Source organism: Alexandromys fortis, unplaced genomic scaffold (genome assembly GCF_014885135.2).
Source record: "Alexandromys fortis isolate MF-2015 unplaced genomic scaffold, M_Fortis_MF-2015_v1.1 scaffold_88, whole genome shotgun sequence".
Classification (NCBI taxonomy): Eukaryota; Metazoa; Chordata; class Mammalia; order Rodentia; family Cricetidae; genus Alexandromys; species Alexandromys fortis.
Window position 1 is genome coordinate 5,832,077 of NW_026067961.1, and position 20,584 is coordinate 5,852,660.

At 45.1% G+C, this 20,584-nt stretch overlaps 1 protein-coding gene across 6 annotated transcripts in view; it reads left to right on the forward strand.

Annotated features, from left to right (window-relative positions):
* The first annotated feature begins 9,890 nt into the window (after positions 1-9,890).
* Positions 9,891-20,584, forward strand: part of Kif1b (kinesin family member 1B) — a 135,589-nt gene continuing 124,895 nt past the window's right edge. For 4 of the 6 annotated variants that reach the window (XM_050153338.1, XM_050153340.1, XM_050153339.1 and 1 more), the window contains exon 1: positions 9,901-10,173. The gene's annotated coding sequence lies outside the window, so the exon portion shown is untranslated. Of the gene's footprint in view, positions 10,174-20,584 lie in introns of all 6 variants that reach the window. The other 2 variants (XM_050153342.1, XM_050153343.1) reach the window with 2 other exon arrangements.

Here is a 20,584-nt window from a genome sequence, read left to right on the forward strand (position 1 = left end):
TTGCACACACATGCAAATACAAAATAAATAAAATGTAAATTTACTAAAAAGGATAAAGTTCAGTTCCCAGGAGCACTGCCTGAGAGCCGGAGGACTGAGGTGCCTGGAGCTGTCAGGATTGTCTCCTCAGACTGGAGACTTGGGACTGGTGGAGAAGATGCGTCCCTTAGGATAGTGCAACTGTTTAGCAGTGGGCATTGTGCTCTGAGTGTTAGGAATCTCCTCTTCCCTCACACCCTTGCTCCCTCCCCTTGTCTGTCTCTCTCTGTGTGTCTATCTGCCTCTCTCTGTTTATCTCTCTGTCCCAGTCTCCTCTGTCTTTTTCTGTCTGTCTTGTGTGTGCATCTATCTTCCGCCTGTCTCTCTCTCTCTCTCTGTTTGTCTCTCTGTTTCTGTGTGTGTGTGTGTGTTTATTTGAATCTCTCTCCCCCTCCCTGTCTCTTTGTCTCTGTCTGTCTCTCTGTTTCTGTGTGTGTGTTTATTTGAATCTCTCTCCCCCTCCCTGTCTCTTTGTCTCTGTCTGTCTCTCTGTTTCTGTGTGTGTTTATTTGAATCTCTCTCTCCCCCTCCCTATCTCTTTGTCTGTCTCTCTCCTCTGTCACCCACACATAGCCCTGCTGGGATTTGAACCTGGGGCCTTGCACGTTAAGCAAGCGTTTTACTATTGAGCTGTATGCACAGCCCATGCCCCCGTTCTTGTTTTGCAGGGCTCCCTCCTGGTGGCTGAGCTCTCTCTGGTGCTGCAGGGAGTCCATTTCAGTCACAGTCTCTTGCCCACGTGTTCCAGGGCCATCTGTCACTGGCACAACAAGCCCAGTAAACAACAATTTCGTTCTCAAATCATGGCTTTAAGAGCAAAGTTAATTGATACAAGGTTGTTCCTAATTAGTAAAAATGCCTGTTAGGGAAAAATAATGCACACACTATAATTCAGAAGAGGGGAATCTATGCAGAGTGTTCTTATCTGGCTGAAATGAGAGATGCCCAGTGGGACCAACGAAAATCGAAAGACGCCCTGATTATAGAGGCTGACGGTGCATGCGAGAGCCAATAGCTGATTAGAACAAAATCCCAAATAAATCACTGCAAACTAGAAAAACACATCAAGCCAGGAAGTGGTGGCGCACGCCTTTAATCTTAGCACTTGGGGGGCAGAGGCAGGTGGCTCTCTCTGAGTCCCAGGCCAGCCTGGACTACAGAGCGAGTCCCAGGACAGCCATGGCTAGAGAGAAACCCTGTCTTGTGGGCAAACACATCAAATAAAAGCTTCCTATTCAGGGGGCTGGAGAGATGGCTCAGTGGTTTAGAGCACTGTCTGCTCTTCCAGAGGACCTGGGTTTGATTCCAAGCAGCCACATGACCGATTACGTCTATCTGAAACTACAGTCCTAGTGGATCTGATGCCCCTTGCTCTCTGTGGGCACTGCATGTACACAATGCACACATGTACATGCAGGTTTGGCATGCACAGTAAAATTTTAAAAATCTTAATTAAGCTCAATCTTTGTAAATAATCCGAGCTTCCCCTAACATTGAGATCTCTCCATCTTCAACTTCCTTCTAACTTCTCTAGCTAAAATTTCAGGCTGGTTGGGATGGGGCTTTGTAGTGGACTTGGACTTGTATTTGCCTAGCTCTGGGTTTGATCCCAGAGAGGGAGAGAGGTAGTGAAATCATGATAAGCAGGCTTGTTGGTTAAGGTCACCCTGAGATACTACTGTGTGACCCTGCTTCAAATAAATAGATAAATGTGTTTCTTTTGTTAGTGGGTTTTTGTTGTTGTAGTTATTTTATTTTATTTTATTCATTCAATGTGCATTGGCATTTTGCCATGGGTGTCAGGTCTCCTGGGTCAGAGTTATAGACACTTGTGAGCTGCCATGTGGGTGCTGGGAATTGAACCCAGGTCCTCTGGAAGAGCAACCAGTGCTCTTAACCACTGAGCCATTTCTCCAACCCTGTTTGCGTTTATTTTCTTTGATTTTTAAGACAGGTATCTCATGTTCCAAGTTGTCCTGGAACTTACTAGGCAGCCCTGACTTTTTAAAATGTCAATCTCTGTTGGGGATCACTGTGTAGAGCAAGGTGTCCCCAAACCCACAGCGATCTGCCTTCCTCTATCTACCAAGAGCTGGGACTAAAGATATGTATTACCGTGCCCAGCACCTGAGGGATTCTTCGAGAACCATCAAGCCCAGGGATGGGCCTAGTCCTAGCACTTGTAGCTGTTGGGCTATCTCTCTAACCCCTGAGAAAAACATGAAGAAGCAGACACTGGGTGCGTTGCTTGAGGAACTCTGTGAGTAGGGGACCTGTGTTTACAACAACAATTCTGACAGATTCGTTTCTTTCCTTCTGGATTCTGCCAAACAGGGGTGCAGCTCTGTTGGCTAAAAGGCTTACCTTGGTCACCACAGGAGGCTCTGTGTTCCATTCTGACTACTACATAAGCTGGATGTGGTGGCACCTCCATGTCGTCCCAACACTGGGGGAGCTAGAGGCAGGAAACTCAGTTCAGAATCATCCTTCCTTTGTTTTTTTGTTTGTTTTTAGTTTTTTTTTTCGAGACAGGGTTTCTCCGTAGCATTTTGGTTCCTGTCCTGGAACTAGCTCTTGGAGACCAGGCTGGCCTCGAACTCACAGAGATCCGCCTGCCTCTGAGTGCTGGGATTAAAGGCGTGTGCCACCACCGCCTGGCCATCAAAGTCATCCTTCCTACATGGAAGGTTGCCTTCCTCACCTGCACTGAGTCTTGTGCTCCCCTACAGCACCGCATAGAAAACCAGGCAGAGTGGCTCATGCCTGCAGTTACAGGATTTCGGAGACAGAGACCAGATGACCAAAATTTGAAGTCATCCTCAGTTTTAGAGTGTGTTTGAAGCCAGCCTGCTCTAGATGAGACTTTGTCTCAGAGGAAATTGAAAACAAGCGAACAGCAGCAACAGAAACAAATGCAATGGTTCAGATGGCAAAAATGTTCCTTGTATGAACTTGAACTGAGTTCAAGTCCTAGGACCTGGAGAGAAAGAAGAGAGCCATCTCCTCCCCTCACGCACACATCACATGCCTACCCGTCCCTTCCCCTTCACAAATACATTAATAACATTTTAATTAATATATTTTTAAATGTTGGCGAGGGGCTGGAAAGATAGTTTGGCAGTAAAGATCACTGACTGCTCTTTCAGAGGTCCTGAGTTCAGTTCCCAGCACCCACATAGTGGCTCACAACCATCTGCAATAACATCTGATGCCCTCTTCTGAAATAGAGCATTCATATACATAAAATGCACAAATAAATGAATCTTTCCTGGGCAGTGGTGATGAACGACTTTAATCCCAGCACCTGGGAGACAGAGGCGGGCAATCTCTATAGACTAACCAGCTTGGTCTGTAGAACAAGTTTCAGGACAGCCAGGTCTACACAAAGAAACCCTGTCTCAGAAAGCAAAACAAACAACAAACAAACAAAATTGTCTTTTGTTGAGAGTTCCAGGCCAGTTTCAACTGTGTAGTGAGATGCAGGCTAGCCTGGGCTTTATAGCGAGACCCTGTCTCAGAAGAAAACCCAAGTTCACCTTTAATTCCAGAAAGTGTATCTCTATAAATTTAAGGCCAGCCTGGTCTACATCGTGGGTACTGAGTTCTAGGTAACCAGGGATAAAGACTCTAAAAAAAGGAAAGAAAGAAGGAGGGAAGGAGGAAGGGAAAAAAACCTGAAAAGGGCAGGTGGGCGAAATGGCTCAGTGGGTGAAGCCTGAAAGCCTGGACTTGAACCCCAGAACCCACAAACAAAATCCCATTCAATGGCCTGCATCAGTAACTCCAGCACTTCCATGGTGACGTAAGAAACGGATACAGTAGAATTGCCCCAGCATTCCGTGGAGTCAGCTAGCCTCAAGTGCGCAGCAGAACAGAAGCAAGAGCGATTCTGCCTCAACACGGTAGAAGGAGAGAACAAACTGATGTTTACACACACACACACACACACACACACACGCATGCACACACACATGCACACCATAAATGAAACTTAAAAGACAACTGAAGCGGCCGGCACACTCGAGGCTGGCTGTGTGCATCATTCCTTTTCTGACAGAGCAGACTAACTGGTTCCAAAGTACGTTCAGGTTTCGATTTTCTGGTTCCAAATAACCTGGCATGTGCGGTGTCATCATATGTTAATATGAATGAGTCAAACCAAATTACACTCTGTTGTTAAAATACTCCCGGGAAACACGGGGCCTTAACTGACGCTCAGCAGCTTCTCATACGTTAATACAAAGTTTAATGCAATCTGTAGACGTGCCTATATAAAATAGGTGTTGGATACTATGTGGAAAGTCTTTGTATAGGAAAGTAAACTTGGGGGACTTAGCAGGGTAGAGATTTCTAGTTTCCAAAACCATAAGTGGCTCCTATTTTTAAATATGTAACATGATCCGAGGGAACATGTGTCCCCTGACCTTCGTTAAAGTGCCTGGAGAATGCTTTCTCTTCAGGCGCCTGGACAGCTCAGCAGAGGTCTTGAAAATCTTCCCTCCCCAAAATAAAAATAGACCTTTCAAATGGTTTTGGCAGTAGCGGTGGCAGCTCGTGGCAGTTTAGAGTGGAAGCAACTCACAACCACAGTAAAGCTGAAATTCCAAGCTTGCCCCCCACCTACGGCCCCCCCCATCCCCACCACTCCCACCGCCCCCTTCAGTCAACTCTCAAAGAGCTTCCTGCAGCCCCAGCAAGGACATCTGTGTCCCTTCTCTGCATTTTACCGACCGTCTGGCCAAGATGAGGAGGCTTTGACAGTGCAGGTCGGCAGCCTAGTATGCTTTAAAGCCAGATCAGAGGAGGGCTATGGGCCTCTGTGTCCCGCCTACGCGGCATCTCAGGCTGGGCCCAGCTGCCATGGCCCCCGAGCACTCTGATCCAGTGGCTGTCCTAATCTACAGAGGATTACTGTGGTATCATGGCTCAGATGCTTCTGAACAAATATAGCCCATAATTTGTAGTGTTTTTATTACCCAGAGCCGTGTACTCTCAAATGTTCCACTGAGCTATGTCCTCCAACCCGAGAACTATTTTCTTTAATAACCATTTAGCTTCATTTTACGTGCATTGGTGTGAAGGTGTCAGATGCCCGGGAACTGGAGTTACAGACAGTTGTGAGCTGCCATATGGGTGATGGGAATTGAACTTGGGTCCTCTGGAAGAGCAGTCAGTGCTCTTAACCGTTGAGCTGTCTCTCCAGCCCCCAAGAACTATAATAGGAAAAGTTCAAAAACTATATATATTAAATTCACCCATGTTCCCAAAACAAAACAAAAATAAAAAACCAAGTTTTTTTCTTGGGGGCGGGGATTGTTTTGTTTAAAGGTTTATTTATTTATTTTATAGTCTATGTGTGAGTGCCTACATGTATGTAATTTTTTTTTGACTTAAAGAAGAATTTATTTTGGTGAAAGTTTTGACAGGATACTGTAAACAGAGACTGTACAGAGACTGTCAAGACCCGAATAATCACACAAAAACTATATTAGTAATTATTTATTTTTGTGTGTGAGTGCCTACATGTATGTAACTGCACCACAGATGTGCCTGGTGGTCTAGAGGGCGGAAGACATTGTCAGATCTCCTGGAACTGGACTTACAGTCATAAGTCTCCTTATAGATGCTGGAAACTGAACCTGGGTCCTCTTCCAGAGCAGCAAGGGCTCTTAGCCACTCTCCAGCCCCACAGCCCCACTTACAAAAAAATAACGACAAAAAAACCTTTTTTTTTTTTTTTTTTTATGAGACAGAGTCTCATGGTGTAGCTCTGGCTGGCCTGGAACTCACTATGTAGACCAGGCTGATCTTGAACCCACGTAGCTCTTCCTCTGCCTCCCGAGTGCTGGGTTTAAAGGCTTGAGTCACTTTGCCAGGCTTTTATTTAGTTTTTTAATCTATGTGAATTTCTATTTTATACAGTATGAAGAAAAAAATCATGCTGGGTGGTGGTGGTGCACGGCTTTAATTCCAGCACTCAGGAGGCAAAGGCAGAGGCAGGCAGGTCTCTGTGAGTTCGAGGCCAGCCTAGTCTACTGAGTGAGTTCAAGGACAGGCACCAAAGCCAAACAGAGAAACCCTGTCTCAAAAAACAAACAAACAAAAAAAAACCCAAAAAACAAAAAAATCATCTTTTCAACAGTTTTTATTGTTGCTCTTTGAGATGGAATCTTGCACGGCTTATTGTCCTCAAGCTCAAGGATGACCTTGACTCCTTGAACCCCTGCTCCGTTTTTCTCAGCACCCTGAGTGAGTCTGCAGCACCACACCTTGCTACTGCGTGGCCTGAAGTTAGCACGGGCCCACCTACTGGGCGTGGCCTGAAGTTAGCACGGGCCCACCTACTGGCTTGTCACCCTGCTGCGAATGTGCTTCCTTCCACAGCTTGTGTGCATGTGCACCTGACTCCTCTGTTCCATTTCTAGTGAATTTCCTTGTGTCAACACAACTGAGCTCTAATCCGTACAATGTTACAGGGTCTAACTATGGGCAAATGGCCTTTCTCTCTCCCTTTCTTTGTACTTTTATTTCCTTGCATTTCAGTGGTAGCCCCATCAGACCATGGTGCATTCGCTCACTCAGTAATTTGTGATCTCAGGGAGAATCTTTTATACAAAATCTGTTAGCTGACCAATTGAATGACTGCAGAATGGCTTCATTTATCAGAGGGCCAAAAGCTTGTGCACAGCAGTCTTATCTGCCTCTACTGATGGTTCTGTTTTCCTGCCGCACTAGCTCCAATGAGATTCTTTTAGAGAGTGAGCGCCACTGAGTGTTCAAACCATAGTCACTACCCTAGGGGTCTGTAATCTTGGAGCTCTACGCTTGGACGTAAGTGGGTGTCTCCGACGACACGGTGGAGCTCGGTTTATTTAGCCATTGCACTTGCTGTCTCGGCTTGGTCATCAGGAAGCTAAGGTATGGAATCTATGCTCAGAGGTAGCATATTTCCCTGGCTCTAGTTTTTTGATATCACCTTTCTTTCTCTGTATTCTGCTTATTCGAGCTGAAGCAGCCTCTTTTTGTTTGGTTGATTGCTTGGTTTTTCGGGATAGGGTCTCGCTGTGTACCCCTGACTCACTTACTCCATATATAGCATGGCTGGTTCCCGATTTGCACAGCTTCTCCTGCCTGTCTGCTGAGTGCTGGGATTATAGACAATCCACCATTCCTGGCTCGAGCAGGCTTCTCTTCATAGCTTATTTGCTTAAAAAAACCTTTATGATGTATGATGATATTAAAATTAGTCAGGAGGAGTGGATGGGGGGATGGTGGAGGAAATGGGAGGAGGGGAGTGGGAACTGGGATTGGTATGTAAAATAAAAGGATATCATTTTCTTTTTTAAATTTTAAAAATTTATTTATTTATTATATATACAGTTTTCTGCCTGCATGTATGCCTTCAGTCTAGAAGAGGCCACCAGATCTTACTACAGGTGGTTGTGAGCCACCATGTGGCTGCTGAGAATTGAACTCAGAGCCTCTGGAAGAGCAGGCAGTGCTCTTAACCTCTGAGCCATCTCTCCAGCCCCTTAATTTTTTTTTTAAAGTGAGAAAAAAATAAAATTAGTCAGGCAGTGGTCGCCCACACCTTTAATCCCAGCACTCAGGAGGCAGAGGCAGGCAGGTCTATGTGAGTTTGAGGCCAACCTTGTATATAGAGGGAGTTGCAGGTCAGCCAGACTGTTACATAGAGAAACCCTGTCTTGAAAAATCAAAACAAAACAAAAACACCAAATATATTGAATAAGGTTTAATTCAGGTTTAGCATATTGATCTCAAACATTTTAAAAGGATTTATTTTTTAATTTAAAAAGTTATGTGTATGTGCATATCTATGTGTTGGAATTTACACATGAGTGCAGGTGCCCTTGGCGGCCAGAGATGTCGGGTCCCCATGGTGACTGTGAGGTGCCCAAGTGCAGGTACTGGGAACTGAACTCAGGTCCTCTTCAAGGGCAGGAAGCCCTCTTGACTGCTGAGCCATCTTGCCAGCCCCTCCTCAAACATCCCTTCATCGTGAAAACGTTCGAGGTCCTTTCTCCTAGTTTTCTGAAGTGTATCACTGTGACCGTGGACATCCTCCTGGGAACAGCACCACACATCAGAACCTTTAGCTCCTTTGCAGATCCGTTAAGGGATTCATCTCTTCCTCCTCCTCCATTCTAGGGACTGCACCCTGGACCTCCCATCTGCTTAACAAGCGCTCCACAGTTTAGTTACCCTTCCAGGTCAACTTCTTGTTTTATTATTTTATTATTTTTGTCTGTTAAATGTTTATTATTATGGCATGGTGTATGAAGTGTGTCCAAGTCAGAGGACAACTTTGCTGATCAGGTTCTGTCCTTCCCCCCTTTCAGGGGTTCTGAAGGTGGAACTCAGGTTATTAGGCCTCATCAGAAGCACTTTCACCCACTCAGCCATCTTGACGAACCTGCTTGTTTCTCTATGTTGCCCAGGCTGGCCTTCAACTCACAAGTTCGTTCCTCCTAGCTTTTTAAGCAATTTTATTGCTTGTATGTTTCAGTATAAAGTACATCAAATCTTTTTGTTGGATGATGAAGTATAAGTTCTAAATAAAATGAGAACTGGTCGTAGGGTAGTCTTTAATCCCAGCAGTTGAGAGGTAGAGGCAGACAGATCTTTGTGGGTTTGAGGCCAGCCTGGTCTACAGAGTGTGTTCCAGGACAGCCGGGGCTACAAAGTGAGACCCTTTTGCAACAAAACAAAACAAATAAATAAATACAATGAGAACTGTCCAATAAATATGGAATTACTGGGTCATGGCGATTTCCCAGAACCGTTAGTTTAGAAAGTTAATTTTCATTTTCATGTTTTAGTGTGTAGGCCTTTCTCTACCCAAAAATACTGTATTAAGTCAGGAAGGAGAAAAAACCCTACTTTCAATTTCTGCTAGTAAATCCAAAAGACGTTACTCAACCTTCAAAGGCAGTGTGATTGGCAGGTTGTCATTGTAATTTTTTTTAAGTACTGAATTGAGCTGCTCATGAACGGCTGTGGGGCTTTTCCTTTGAGCTGAACCTAAATCTGATTTAAAAAAAAAAAAAAAAAAAAAAAACATGGCTCGTAGAGCTTTTGTGTTCTGAGTTCTGGAACCCCCTTTAGGGGCTTCTCTCCCGGGCCGCTCAACCCATTCACTGGGCGCCACACAAAGCGTTTTGTTCCCTTGGCTCACACCAGAGCGCCGTCTCCCAAGGAGACGCTGAATGCCCACGAAGTCATGCTTTCCCATTACTCATTCCTCCTTTTCTCCCAAGGTGGCGTGTGGGAGGTGTTGTGCTGGGGTTCGACAAGAATAGGCCAGGAAGCTTTCTGCTGGATACACTCCTGCCTGCGCGTGCTTCCCTTCCCACCGCGCCGGGCTCGGCGGCTTCACCCGTGAGAGCTGTTTTCCAAACGGACAATGACTCCACACTCGGCCGCTCCCACAGAATCCCAGCCCTCGGATGGCAGCTGGACCGTCCAGTCCTGCCCGGTCACTCAGCCAACCTTTTGTCCCTTTACGAAGCGGGTCATCCGGTCACACAGGCGCGGCTGCTACGCACGAACACCCTTGGGGGGTCACCGGCTTCGCCCACCCGACACGCCCGCACCCGCACCCGCATCGGAGCCTGGGCCAGCAGGGGGCGCGCGAGGGTCTCCGTCGCTCCGCCAGCCTCTCCGCCCCCTCTGACGGCCTCGCCTCCCTATTGGTCGTCCGTTTCCCGATCTTCCTCTCTATTGGTCACCTTTCGCGTCGGTCTCGGTTGCTGGGCGGGCCGAAGTGACGCGCGGCGCTCTAGCTCGGGGCGGTGTCCCGCGCCGGCGGCTTCGGGCGGAGTTTTGGCGAGCGGCGTCGCGGTGTAGTCAGACGGCCGTGGTACCGGGAGGCGACAGCTCGCGTCCGAGCTTCCCCCTGCTCCCTCGCCGCAGCCACCGCCGCGCCCCTGCCTCCCGCCAACCCTCGATGCAGAGCTGGGCGGCTGCGTGATGGGGTTGCGGAGCGGCGCCCTGCGGCTCCCGGCGGCCGCTGCTCGCTCTGAGCTGCGTCGGTGCCCGGTCTCCCGCGCCCCTGCGCGCCCTGGCGTCTTCTGACTTCGGCCGGCTCGCTCGTCGGTCCGCAGCGCCGCTGAGGTGAGGAGGCTGAGCTGAGAGGCGGAGCTGGGGCGGCTGAGGGGAGGTGGGCGGTGGTGCGGCGGCGGCCGGTCGAAAGGGCCGCTCCCGCGGGACACACTCCGGGCTGGGGTCGGGCCTGGGGCGGGCGAAGCGAGGAAGCGGGGCGACCGACCGGAGCAGCGGGTCCGCGCTGAGGAGCCTCGCCCTCGGTGGAGAGCCCAGGCTGGCCGATCGCGAGCTCCGGGCTTTGGTCCAGCGGCCTGCGGGTCCTCCGCAGTGCCCTGCACCGGCCCTCCGCTTCCCCCGGGCTGCCAGGCCCCGCTCTGTCCTCGGGCCAACAGAGCCGTCGCTGTCCCGCCGCCGTATCTGCGCACAGTGCAGCTCTGAGGGAGCCGGCCCTGCCCGGCTTGAGGCTAGCTCACCCTCTCATCCCCATTGTGGTTGGCATCAGGGTTCCGACTGGGAATGTGGCAATGCCCCTGTGCCCGATGCAGGTAGGAAAGGGCATCCGGTGGTGCGGAGGGCTCAAGGGCTGGACGGAGGAAGGATGCAAAGAAGGGAGGGGGGCTTGTTGGATGCTGGCCAGCTGGGAGGAAGGCTGGTGTGGGCTCGACGTTCAGCCGACCAGGATTACTCTGGCAGCCATATTGGGAGGATGATCTGACAAATCGTTTAGGAGCCAAGTCCGGTTGCTGGAAGGCACCGAGTGACAGCCCTGGCAGCTTTCAGGGTGACTAGCCGCACCAGAAGCCAAGTTGTGGGGGTTGGGAGGCCGCTCGGAGCAAGCGAGTCATTGTTCAGGCAACGCAAACCCTCGCTGACTGTGAAAGCAAAACTGAGCCCCCAAATCACCCTTTCTCTTTGGTGAATTGCTGCAGGAGCCTTTAGGGTAAACTGGCTAGGAGAGTCCATTCTTGTTGGGTGGGACTCTGGGATTCTGTCCTTATCTCCGCTGTCCATTGCTGCCTTGGCCCTTGAAGGCCTGTTGATGCCCATCCTCCTGCGAAGGCCACTTTACCACGTTGGAGACTCTCAGCATATTGCATTGCGTGGATAGATTTGCACAGTAGCCCAACGTGCAGAGATTAGGTAAACTGGAATGTTCTGATAGCAGAGAAGACTTGCAGCAGGGGCTCAGAGGATGCGGCTTGTCATGGCTGTGGAATCTGGAGGTAGCCTAAATTAGATTGTCAACAGATCTCTTGCTTATGCAGCTCTCACTGTTCCAAGCAGCTGTTCTGGCAGCACTGAGCACGCTGCTTTGTGTCGTTGTGTGCCTGTCCTAACCCGGAGAGAGCGGTGATGGGGTTTGAAGAACAGTTAAAAAGCCACATTACGATGGATATTCCATTCGAAGGCTGTGCACTTGGCTTAGTAATAACATTTTAGCTTGTGTTTTCACTTGAGAAGTGTGGTAGCACTTTCTAATTTTGTTGGTATTGATTATGAAGTCATTGAAGTTGTTAATGTTCTATTTGAGGATGGATCATGAAGATTACTCATCTTGGTATTAAAGTAGATCTAGAAATGATCAATAACTGGGTTCAGAGTGAGCCTGTAAATGTGGTTTCCTCTATTTTGAACATGCACAGGACTTGGGGAGATGGCATGACTCCTGCCTTCCTTATGCTCTTCAATTTAAACTTTATTTATTATATATGTATATTTTGTCTTTGGCAATGGGTAGGGGCTGGGGAGCCAGCTCAGGTCTTAGGCATGTTAGAAAAGCTGTCTCCTACTGAGCTATACTTCCACCCTCCATACTCCACTTTTTTAGTGCATAAATTCTTTGTTTAATTTTTTTCTGTTTTTTTCTTCTTGAGAATGGCTACTAAAAGAGTTCCAATGTTTTTCTAAGAGAAGTCAACACTTTATTTTTTGTAATTTTTATCATTAAGCAATCTCTTTAATCTTCAACAGATACTAGTTTTTTTGTTTTGATTTATTGTATGTGTATGAGTGTTTTACTTGCATGTGTGTATGTGTACCATGTGTGTGCCTAGTGCATTCTGAGGACAGACAAGGAGGTTGGATCCCATGGGCCTGGAGTGACAGGTGGTTGTAAGTCACCACATGGGTGCTGGGAACCCATGGATCCTCCTCAAGAGCTTTTAGCTGCTGAACTATCTCTCTAGCCTGAAGTCAGTGGTTTTTCCTGTACATTAATATTCAAGAAATAGTGTCTGTTTTGTGATTCCATGTCAGAAATAAGTAGTTGTAAGTATATGTTAAGAACTGTGATTAAATATAATTTAAACATTTGATAAAATCAGACCTGATTGTGAGTCTGAAGTGGAGAAAAGATTTCTTAAGTCTGTATAGGTCTTAACTGTTGAATATCTTTCTGGAATTTATCCAATTAAGTACAATTTCTAAGGCATAGGTCAGACTGTTTTTCATTTCAAGACCAGATATGAATGCAGTTTTTTTTCTACTAAATTTGTGCAGGGAGCAAATTATTGCCCAAGAAAAGTCTGCTAGCAGTTTCCCAGGCCAAAGCTTTCTAGCCTACTTTTTCAGTTTGGGTCTTGTTCTAGGTACAGAATAGAGACAGCAGTGGGTCCTTGCTGCCTTGTTTGCAAAGCCCTTCCAGGCTTTTCCTGATCACTGTGATCAGCCTTTCCCACGAGGAAGCATACCCCCCCCCCCCCCCCCCCCTCTAGTACACTGACATGATAAAGTTTCATGGTGTCCTGAAGTTAAAGATGTATCCTTCCTATTCCACCAAGTTCCCTTTGAAGGGGTCTTGTTTGAGCAGAGTCTAGTAAACTTGTGGACTCCCTAAGAGAGAGAATAAGTATGGACACTTCTAGAACCTTTATTTTGGTGAAGGATAGAAGACATTAAACAGATGTGGCTGTGATAGGAAAATCTTATGATTTGGATTTTTCTTTTTCTCTTTTGGTTAACAACTTGGTGATTAATTCGTTCTCATAGTCATTAGGAGATAATCCAGCCCCTATAGGGATTCAGGCCTTTATCCTAAAAGAGTGTCAACTCTACCATCTGTACTGAGACTCCAACTCTCTTTATTCTAGTGCAGGTGGTGTGCTGCTGCTTGTGCTGTGGAAGCGCCTGTGGTTTCCAGCTAGCCTTTTTTCTCCTTCTTATGCTGTGTAGTATTAGTGACTTTTGCAATTGTTTGAGACTGCATATGTGTTTTAAGTTAAAAGACTGAAAATACCTGTTGGATACAAAAACCTTTGTTTGGTTGGGGGAGCAGAGGACTGAACCCAGAGCCTAGAAGTTGTTAGGCAAGTGTTCTACCAGTCAGCTAAATCTCCAGCCCCAGCTATCATATTGTTTACAACAAAGCTTGTCATTCAGTTATGTAGTTTTCTGCCATTTCCACCTTTGGTAACTTGGGCCCTTTGGCCTAGTTTTCCCTTCCATTTAAATTGTATTTTATTGTTATTTTTTTGTTCCTAAAGATTGTACCCTGGGCCTTGCACATGCTGGGCCAGGGACTCTAATACGAGCTGAGATTCTAGCCTCATACAGATTTCTCACATCATCTTGGCAGATGTCTGCAGCTGTATAAATAAACAGTAGTTGTAGAAGCAAGAATGATAAAGTATAGTACTCATTTTGAGCACTTTCTATATGCCAGACCCTTTTGTAAGCGCATTTATTAATTTAATTCATAGGCAACCATGCCAAGAAGATACTGTTATTGTCCCATTTCTCAGTGAAGAAACTTAAACATGCTAAATGACTTCCCTACCATCACTAGCTCTAACTGAGTTACCCTTGTGCTGAACTTCCTAAGAGACACCCATCCCTTCAAATTCTTCACTTCTGCTCAAACACTGCCTTGGCTCTTTTCGAGTTAGTGAAGTTCTGTGCTGCATCTTTTTCTTTTTTTAAGTGATTTATTTATCTTACATACATTCGTATTTTGCCTGCATGTATCTCTGTGTGAGGGTGTCAGATCTTGGAGTTACAGACAGTTGTTAGCTGCCATGTGGGTGCTGGGAATTGAACCCAGGTCCTCTGGAAGAGCAGTCCGTGCTCTTAACCACTGAGCCATCTCTCCAGCCCCTGTGCCGCATCTTTTAACATGTCATCGCTTTCAGGTCTCACCCCGATAATTTAGAGCCCCCTCTTCTGTAGTCTCTGCTTGTGTATTCCATGTTAGGTCTCCGAGGCTCTTAAGTTTCTTCTTCTCCCGTACTGTCATGGCTCGCGTTTATTGCTCCAGCTCTTCTTACAATATCATCATTGGCTGTTTTAAATCCTTTGCTCCTCTGAAGGTCAGCTTGAGTCATTCCTGCATCCATACCTTCTGTTCTTACTCTGGTTTCATGGAGAAGCTTCACAGGGCTGGGGATTAGTGCCACCATCCATATCGAGTCCCTCAGTTCTTTGATGTTTGCTGAAACAGGTCTGCTTGGTGTCCTCTCAGGATATCCACAGTGGCTAAAGTCTCCCACTGCCTCTGCTTAGCAGAATATATATTTACTACCTCCTAGGGAAAAGGCACGAACTCCTTCAGTCTCCCCTTCCTCTTCTGACAATCCTCCCTGCCCTCCTCCTCTCCTCCAGCCTGAGAAAGGTTATCTTCCCCCAACTGCAGCTAATCCCTTGGCATGTGCTCTGTGTATCACTGGCTCCTAATCTTTTGGGATTTGTTTCACTGGTTGCTCTTATTTCTCCTTTGCTGACTTCCCCCCACTGTTCCTTGAACATTCCTGGCGAGTTCTACCTTGGGACGCTCTGTCTTTAGCCTGGATTGCTCTTTCTCTCTAATCTGCTTGGATAACTCTTTCACCTCTTTTAGATTTTTGCTTAGATCTTCACCAAAGCCTCCCCGACTTAGCTACATACAGCACGTCTTCTTCTTGACTTTCCTTCCCTCCCTTCAGTGACATTCACAGTAGCTCATCACTTTTAATGCCTCTTTCCCACTAGAATGGGAGTGCCTCCAAGACAGGGATTCCCTATATGTATGCAATGTATTGATTCAACATGCAAAACTGCGAGTCTTATCTATTAAAAAAATTAAGCGATAAGGAGAGAAAGATTTCTTCTTCATCCCTGTTCCCTTTCTCTTGTTTATCACAGTCAGTTATGATGGCATTTCTCTTTTTGCCACCCCAGCATGAGTGGTTCTAGATCCTAGGGAATCTAGATATATCTTGGACACTGTTCTTGTTCAGGGTTCCAGCCTCTATTGCTAGGTGAAGGTGGGATGGCATGCACGTTTTATATCATCATTCTAGAAGTATTGCTCACTTAAGTTGCTCTGCTCTTGAACTTTCGTCTTCTTTTGTTTTGTGGTGTTGGTGTCACCTACTGGGTCCCCTGCGTTTCTGTACATTTACATAGTTATCAAGTTCATTGCACACAAAGTTTTGTATAACTTTTAAAGGCTTGCTTTGTTGTTTGATTTTGAGAACTAGCACTTGGACCACATAATTATGTATCCCAGTTAAAATACAATTTTGTTTACTTATAATTTGTAATATGAGGGTTTGGGAGATGGCTCAGTAGTTAATAGCACTGTTTGCTTTTCCAGAGGGCCTGGGTTCAATTCCCAGCACCCACGTGGCAGCTCACAACTGTCTGTAACTCCAGTTCCAGGGAATTTGACACCCTCACAAGACATACATTCAGGCAAAAACACGAATAAACATGAAATAAAAATAAATAATTAAAAAAAGATTTCTTTAAAAAATTTGTAATATGAATTGCCTTTGGAAAGTATTTGAGCAAATTACTATAAGCTCCACATATATGATAAAGTTGTTAAAATAAGTAATCAAAAATCTGTGTACTGAGAGTTAACTAAAATATAGCTTGCCTGGCTAATGTGGTTTAGTTTAGTTTTGAAATATTTAGAAATCAAAGCAAAAAGGAAAATATTAATCATAGGGTTTTTAATCTGGCAAAAAAAATGTTAATGGTTTGTCAAGAGACACTTTTTCCGATGCTAAATTCTGAAGCGGATCAGGTGTGGTAGGCATGCCTATAAAGCCAGCAGTACTCGATCGACTGCGACAGGAGGAGGTGAGTCTGGTCCTCAACCTCCGTTAAGGCTGCTGCCCTCTAATACAGATCCTCTTGTTGTGGTGACCCCAACCCTAAAAATATTTTTGTTGTTACTTCATAACTGTAATTTTGCTACTGTTATGAATTGTAATGCAAGTATCTGTGTTTTCTGATGGTCTTAGATGACCCCACCAAAGAGGTTGAGACCTACAGGTTGAGAACCGCTGGTCTAATTGAAAGGTGTTTGGTCTTTCTGTACAAAGAGGATCTCTGTGATTTCAAGGCCAGTCTGGTTAACTTAGTGAATTAGGACAGCCAGGGCTGCATAGTGAGACCCTGTCTCAAAAAAAACAAAAACAAGCAAATAAACAAAAGTTCCCTCTGACAAACTAATCCACAGGCTGGCAAGAAAGCTCAGTCGGTAAAGGTACTTGCCACCAAGCCTGATGACCTGAGTTTGATTCCCAGCATTCACTTAAACAAGTTTTCCTCTGACCACCACACTGCTGTGTGTGTGCATAGACACACACACACACAAACACACACACACATACACACTCACATGTAAATGTAAATTGCTTTCAAAAAAATCCAAATCCACTTGTTTTCCAAGCTGGAAATATAGTATACCTGAATTGTTTTCAGTGAAAAATATAACTGGTATGGTTTAAATGTACAATTTTATATACAGATTAGTGAAAATCAGCCCAAAACTCACGGTTCTATGTTGGGGAAAGCCTGAAATACTTGTATTTTGTGTTTTCATCTAAAAGAAAACATTAAATTCAGATCAGTTTATCATGTGATACTTTGTTGCACATGGAAAAGTTGGCCCTTCCTTCTTGCCTCCAAAAGTGAGTTATCACCCAGGTATGTAGGTGTGATGAGAAGCTGATTTCAGAAATAAATATTAATACATTTGAATTGTCTTTTGTTTAAAATTTGCCATTTTTGTATCATATTAAGCTGAACTCATTTCTGCTGGACAGATTCAGGAATAGTCACCGTTTATTTTGATCATAGGGGAATGTTAGTGGAATGTTGGAGTCTGAGTGGCAGAGTTTTACATCTGCCTCTTTCCTCTAAAAATCTCTAGAATATGGTTAATCATTAAAGCTAGTTCACTTCTGGATAGATTTAATATTAACTAATCAAATCTTGGCTCTTTGAAAAAAATCTATTCTGACTTCCATTTAGAATAGTTTATTTCAAGCTGATGAACCATAGGGACTATTGTTCTCTAGTCCCTGGGTGCCTCCCCAAACTTCCAGGCGGGTGTGTGTGTGTGTGTGTGTGGAATCCAGGGCTTTGTGAATCTGAGACAAGCACTCTACATACAACTGAGCTACATTTCCAACTCCAAGTTGTTTCTTGAGGCATTTCTTGATTTCTGAGAGAGAAAAAAAAAAAACACAAAAACATGTCAGCAGTGCAAAGGAAGATTCTTGATTTCACAGTTGCAGAGGCAGGAGGACATATGTTTGGTAAGTCTAAAAATTATATCAGTTTATTTTAGACAGTGGTTTAAAGAAAACAGTTGGGAAGCCTGGCTGAGCCTGTTCATGCACATTGGAGATTGAAAATCTGATCTGTTGAAGACTATTCCTATGCAAACTGACTCCTGGCATTGAGTTAGGATGCAAAAGGCAGCATTCCCATCTCACAGAATGACTAAAGACCAAAGATCAAGAGTACACACACACACACACACACACACACACACACACACACACACCCCTCTGTCTCTATCTGTCTCTTGTACACACACACAAATTCTTACATATTTGGAGCCATTTTACTGGTATAGCCATGGTCCTAACACCTGCTTGGTTTTTATGGAAGTTATTGGATAGAGAAATGCATAAATGTTACATAGAAAGGAATTGTTTATGTATACAATATTCTGTCTGTGTGTATGCCTGCAGGCCAGAAGAGGGCACCAGACCTCATTACAGATGGTTGTGAGCCACCATGTGGTTGCTGGGAATTGAACTCAGGACCTTTGGAAGAGCAGGCAATGCTCTTAACTGCTGAGCCATCTCTCCAGCCCTGTGATATTCTATTTGTAATCTAACAAATAAAGCTTACCTGAAGATCAGAGAATCAGAGTGGCCCGCCACTAGAGAGTTCTTACCTCTACAGACCGAAAGGGCAATCCTGTCTCCAGGAATCCTAGACTGCCATCTCCAGACTGTATCTGAGCTCCTGTCTTCTCTCACTTTATTTTCCTCTCTCTGCCCAGCCTCTTCACTCCTGTCTCCACCTCCCTAGTGCTGGGGTCACCTTTGTGTGAGCTCTGCTTCTCCTTTAGACACATTTGCCCAGGGTGGCCTTGACCTCACAGATCCATCTGCCTTTGCCTTCTGGGATTAAAGGTGTGTGCCACCACTGCCTGGCCTCTATGACTAACTAGTGGTGTAGCTCTGCTCTCTGATCTTCAGACAAGCTTTATTAGATTATAAACAAAATATCACTACATTTATTCTTTTGGAAACATAGTCTAATTCAGTATAGGCTAGCTTTCAACTCCTGTGTAGTAGAGGCTGCTCTTAAATCCTGTTTTTCCATCTTCCTGCCTTCACTCTTCAAGTGAATGAGATACCTGACTAGCTTATTCTTTTTTTTTTTTCTTTTGAGGCAAGATCTCCTGTGGCTCAGATTAGAGCTCACCGACTATCTAAGATAACCTTGAATTCCTGATCTGTTCTTACTACCCAAATGCTTTTTTTTGTTTGTTTGTTTTTCGAGACAGGGTTTCTCTGTGGCTTTGGAGCCTGTCCTGGGACTAGCTCTGTATACCAGGCTGGTCTCGAACTCACAGAGATCCACCTGCCTCTGCCTCCCGAGTGCTGGGATTAAAGGCGTGCGCCACCATCGCCCGGCTAAAATAAGGAGTCCAAATGCTTTGATTACAGGTGTGCACCACTTCCCATGCCTTCTTTTCTTTCTTTAGTCTTTAAATTACAATTCATTGTTTGAAAATATAGTTCAGTCACAGGCATGGTAGTACATGTCTTTAATTACAACACTCAGGAGGCAGACGCAGGGGGATCTCTGTGGATTAGAGGCCAGCCTGGTTTTTGAAGTTCCAGGCTAGTCAGGGCAACATGGTGAGATCCTGTCTCAAAAATAATAAAATAAATAAAATAAAAAATATTTTTTTCCAATGAGAAAGTTCATTGGAAAAGATTGTCTTTTAAATTTCTTGATATCAGCTTATTGCTCCAGAAAATTGAGTTTATAATAATTTCTTTTTTGAAATAGAAATTTCCTTAGTATAATAAACTCAGGAAAACTTTATTAAGGTTGTTGCTGAAGCAAGCACCAACCCAGTCCTAAACTTTATGCAGCTCAGTGAACTTCTTAGAAAACTCTTTAAAGATTTATTTATTATTTATGTGCCTGGTGCCCATGGAAATCAGAAGTATGGGATCCCCTGCAGTTACAGAGTGCTGTGAGCCTTTGTCTCTATACTAAGAATCAAACCTTCGTCCTCTGTAAGGCCAACAAGTGCTCTTAATTGCTAAGCCATCTCTTCAGCTGCTTCTCCTCCTCCTCCTCTTTCTCCTCCTCCTCTTCTTCCTCCTCTTCTTTTTTTTTTCTCAAGACAGGGTTTCTCTATGTAACAGCTTTGGCTGTTCTGTAACTTGCTTTGTAGATCAGTCTGGCTTCGAACTCATGGACATCTGCCTGCTTCTGCCTCCCTAGTGATGGGATTACAGGCATGAGCTACCACCACCTGGCCTCCCCAGCTTCTTTCAGTGAGCTTCTATTCATAGTAATTTGTTTTGTTTTTTCAAGGCAAGCTTTCTCTGTGTATCCCTGGCTGTCCTGGAATTCACTCTGTAGACCAGGCTATCTTTGAACTCACAGAGATCCACCTGCCTCTGCCTCCTGAGTGCTGGGACTAAACACATGTACCACCACTGCCTGTCTTATTTCTAGTGATTTAAAAAGACTCTTTCTTGGTTAAAATCTGTTTTCTTTTTACATTTTAATATTTTTATGTGTATGTGTGTTTTGCCTGCATGTTTGTGCACTGTGCTTATGCAGTACCTGTGGAGACTAGAAGTGGGCATTAGCTCCTTTGGGACTTAAATTACAGCTGGTAAAAAACTGCCATGTGGGTGCTGGGGATTGAACTCAGGTCCTCTGGAAGAGCAACAAGAGCTCTAAACTGCTGAACCATTTCTCAGGTCCCCTAAATAATGCTTTTTAAGAAGAGAGAATGAAGTGAACTAATCTCTTTTGGTAATATAATCTTACATGTTTTCTATAGAAGATGAAGATGACAAAAATAAATTAACCCAAATAAATCAAAACAGCCTGGTGTGTTTGTTTGGTTTTCTATTGCTGTGGTAAAGACCTTTAATAACCACAGGTGGGGCAGAAAGGATTCTTTGGCTTACAAGTTATGTGTCTTCACCAGGGGAAGCCA